Here is a 4,785-nt window from a genome sequence, read left to right as displayed (position 1 = left end):
GATCAATTCAAGGAGATTTATATATTAAATTTGATATTGATAAACTTTTGTTGATCAATAAAATTAAATTTATATAATTAGGAGTTATATAATTTAAATTTATAAAATTAACTTGATCGATAAATTAAATATGTTAAATTATACTTCTGTTGAAGTCGGTAAAATTAATAGTATGCAATTAAAATACCGACCTCATGAAGTCGGTATTTTTTCTAATTGCTATTAATTAAAGTGACATCCGGAGGTCGGTATTTTTTACTTTTAAAAGTGACATCCGGAGGTCGGTATTTTTATTTCATCTATTACTTTTAAAAGTGACATTCGGTGAGTGATGATTTTGTGATGTTTGTTGACACCCAATTTGATCGACCTACAACCCTTTTAGAAGTGCTATTCGATTAAAACGTATTTTCAAAACATATTTCGGGTTTAAAATTGTAATCGATTTTGGCTAAAAATTATATATTTTAGTATGCAATAATTTATAAAAATTAATATTAAATTATTATATTTATCGATAGTTAAACTCGAAATAATTACTTTACTTATTTATTTAAATGTTTTTAAAATTTAGGTGTGTTTAATTATATGAAAATTCTTTAATATGTGTAATATTTTATTAATTGAATAACATCTCCTTAATCTTCTCTTAAATCATTTAACTCGTAGCCTAATATATTCGATTGTATTTCAATTCTAGTCCTTTCTTATTCAATTTGTTTCAATTCTAGCTACTTCAATTCAAATTCTTTATTTCAATTATAGCCACTTGTTGATTTCAAATTTAGCCTATTCTTGTCTCAATTTTTTTCAAGACTCTAATTTCCATTTAATCTCAACCATCTATCAAAATTCGAGTTCAAATCCTAGTCGTCCATCTTCATCTAATCAATGGTCAGATTGAATCTTCCCCACTTTCCTATTTTTCAATCTAAAAGACCCAAACCCTTAAAATATTGTTCATTTTTTTCCTCCTCTCAAAGAAGAGCAGTCGCGCGAAGGGGTAGGCTCTGAGTAGCCGCCGCCTCCTCCGTTCCCCTCTCCTCTCCCCTTTCCGACTAATGATCCCGGCTCAGCCGCACCCCTCTCTCACTCCCGACCCATCCCCGATCGGCGCTGCAACAACAGGTCGCGCCACCATCCCGACCGGTGCGCCGCCTCGATCAGCAGCAATAACAGCAGGTTACAGCAGCAGCACATAGGCGGCAGCAGCAACATGTGGGTGGCAGCAGCAGCAAACTCCGACAGCAGCTACAAGCAGAGGGATATACATCAAAACTCACTGCGGCAGTGATGGATTAAGAGGGTAAGTTTATCTTACTTGATTAATTTAATTCATTCTTCTCCAATCTATTCAGAGATTGACTTTTGGTGGCTACTCTATACATACATTACCGTAAAGCCAAAAATACTCACTGAAATGCGGCTTTATTTTTGAAAAGTATGTATTCCAATATGACTAATGTTAAAGTTTGAATTCCAAAAAGATATCTATTCATGTGGGTGTTCTTTCTTTTTCTATGTTGATGCTTGTTTTCAAATTGGCTCGCATTTAGGAAATAGGCAGTTGACGAATCTCGATGCTGCTGTGTGTTTGTGCCATATAGTAACTAATAATTATTGAATCTTTTTCTAGTGTTGAAAGGGTTGATTTTGCGGGCTAGGCAACCGAGGAAGCTCAACATCAAAAAAAATTGATACAAACTTCTTTCATCAAAGTAGGAGATAAGGTTTGGTGTTTCTAAATTTCTAAAGTTGAAGTACAATTTCTTTTTATAATGTGTTTGTGTCCATCTAGTATTGATACTTAGTTTAAATTTTGTGATAATGTAAACTTAAATTTTTATTAAAAATTTTTACCATCAAGAATTAATTTTCAATGAATTTTTTTTAAAAAATTCTCGTGATCAAACGGGCCGTAAGAATTAAGAAATAATCACACCTCAAAACAATAATCACATAACAAACCCCCCACCCCAGCGCGCCTAATTAAAAATTGGGTTCTTACATTAAACGTCGAGCCCATAGTCCCGTCGGCCATTCTCGCCGTCCGTCCTCCGTCGACCGTCCGCTGCCTTCCGTCCTCCGTCGACCGTCTGCCGGTGAAGTAGTGTAAGGTACCTTGCCGTATTATCATTTTTTTTTTTGAATTCAAACGTAATACAGGTTTTAGTTTTTCCTTTTTCCTGGGTATTAGCTCCCTGAAACTATGGTTACTTTTGAATGTATTTGATATAACAAATGAGTTAAACAGCGTGTGTGTATGTTAGTTTAAAGTTTTCATGTTTAAGGATGTTAATTGGTTTGTTGATAGATAATGCAAATATATGTTGATGTATACTCATATCTTAAGTTTTGGATGGCTTTGTAGAGTTTAACTGGCTTGTGTTTGGGTGATAGAGGGGCATAGTTTTTCAATAGATAATTATGGATTAAACTCTGTGTGACTGTGAATAATAACTTTTTTTCGAACAATGGTTGAATAAGTACATGGGGTTTCCCCAGCAGAGTTGTCATTCTGTCGCGCCCCATTTTTTCGAAAAAAATGGACTTTCCTGTCGGATGCACGACCTAACAACACATTTGGGCTTTTGCGTGATTTAAGAGTCGCCACCTGGCGAATTAAGGTAAAGGTACATTTACATGCCCTTAATCACCTTTTGGCTAAATACTTTAAAATTAATTATGTATTTAACAAGTTTATCGTCTATTGTAACTTATTTATTTGCCCGTGTGATCACATTTAATTATAACAATAAAATATTGTATATGCTCATTGAGGTGATTTGTTTAATAAATCATCAACTCTCTATTCCTAATAAAGCATGTATAGTTGATAATCTTTCTTTGCACTAGAAATGTGTCTTAGATATCATGCCTATAGGAGCTATGTAATATTTGTGATCTGTCAATCACCTAGAAAATATGTTCATAGGTGTTATTAATCAATTTCCAGCATGTCACTAATTCTAAAATAGCGTTTTAGGATCTTAATAAACTAGACTAATCAATCTGTTGTTGCAACCCTAATAATGTGTTGTTTAATCAGTAGTAAACAATTTTTCAACATGTTTAAACTGAAATAAAATTTGTTATGCATATTTTCTGTCACTGTTAAATAAATGTTGTGACATTATTATTTTTCTGCCACTAAAAAAAAATAAAGTTAATAAGTCACTTTCTGCTCCTTTAATTTTAAAATCTGCCCTATTTAGACTTGGGACTTGCACTTGCACTTGGAACTTAGAACTTGGAACTTGGACTTGAACTTAGAACTTGAACTTGAACATGAAGTTAGAATTTGAACTTGAACTTGAATTTAGAATTTGAACTTGGACTTGGACTTGGGACTTGGGACTTGGAACTTGGGACTTGAAACTTGGAACTTGGACTTGCACTTAGAACTTGAACTTGAAATTAGAACTTGAAGTTAGAATTTGAAATTGAACTTGAATTTAGAATTTGAACTTGAACTTGGACTTGGACTTGGAACTTGGACTTGGACTTGGACTTGGACTTGGACTTGTGACTTGGAACTTGGAACTTGGAACTTGGGACTTGGGACTTGGGACTTGGGACTTGGGACTTGCACTTGCACTTGGAACTTAGAACTTGGAACTTGGACTTGAACTTAGAACTTGAACTTGAACATGAAGTTAGAATTTGAACTTGAACTTGAATTTAGAATTTGAACTTGGACTTGGACTTGGGACTTGGGACTTGGGACTTGGACTGAATTTGGAACTTGGACTTGGAACTTGGAACCTGCACTTGGACTTGGACTTGGAACTTGGAACTTGGAACTTGGACTTGGTCTTGGACTTGAACTTAGAACTTGAACTTGAAATTAGAACTTGAACATGAAGTTAGAACTTCAACTTCAACTTAGAACTTGAACTTGAAATTAGAACTTGAACATGAAGTTAGAACTTCAACTTACTTGGAACTTGGAACTTGGACTTGAACTTAGAACTTGAACTTGAAATTAGAACTTGAACATGAAGTTAGAACTTCAACTTCAACTTAGAACTTGAACTTGGAATTGGAATTGGAATTGGAACTTGGAACTTGGAACTTGGAACTTGGAACTTAGACTTGAACTTAGAACTTGAACTTGAAATTAGAACTTGAACATGAAGTTAGAACTTCAACTTCAACTTAGAACTTGAACTTGAAATTAGAACTTGAACATGAAGTTAGAACTTCAACTTCAACTTAGAACTTGAACTTGAAATTAGAATTTAAACTTGAACTTAGAAGTTGAACTTGAACTTGAACTTAGAATTTGAACTTGAACTTAGAATTTGAACTTGAACTTAGAATTTGAACTTGAACTTAGAATTTGAACTTGAACTTAGAATTTGAACTTGAACTTAGAATTTGAACTTGAACTTAGAATTTGAACTTGAACTTAGAATTTGAACTTGAACTTAGAATTTGAACTTGAACTTAGAATTTGAACTTGAACTTAGAATTTGAACTTGAACTTAGAATTTGAACTTGAACTTAGAATTTGAACTTGAACTTAAAACTTGAACTTAGAAGTTGAACTTGAACTTGAACTTAGAATTTGAACTTGAACTTGAATTTAGAATTTGAACTTGAACTTGGAACTTGGAACTTGGAACTTAGACTTGAACTTAGAACTTGAACTTGAAATTAGAACATAAACTTAGAATTTGAACTTAGAACTTGAGCTTGAACTTGATATTAGACCTTGAACTTGAATTTAGAACTTGAACTTTAACTTAGAATTTGAACTTGAACTTGAAATTAGAACTTGAA

The 4,785-nt window shown here is 33.3% G+C and overlaps 1 long non-coding RNA gene across 1 annotated transcript; it reads left to right on the top strand.

Moving 5' to 3' along the window:
• The first annotated feature begins 1,227 nt into the window (after window positions 1–1,227).
• Window positions 1,228–1,733, top strand: LOC107061164 (uncharacterized). The gene is made up of 2 exons (XR_001473805.1): window positions 1,228–1,306; window positions 1,637–1,733. It is a non-coding gene; the product is annotated as an uncharacterized lncRNA (long non-coding RNA).
• The last annotated feature ends 3,052 nt before the right edge of the window (window positions 1,734–4,785 follow it).

This window comes from Solanum tuberosum, unplaced genomic scaffold (genome assembly GCF_000226075.1).
Source record: "Solanum tuberosum cultivar DM 1-3 516 R44 unplaced genomic scaffold, SolTub_3.0 scf00119, whole genome shotgun sequence".
NCBI lineage: Eukaryota > Viridiplantae > Streptophyta > Magnoliopsida > Solanales > Solanaceae > Solanum > Solanum tuberosum.
This window is presented reverse-complemented; position numbering and strand designations above follow the sequence as displayed.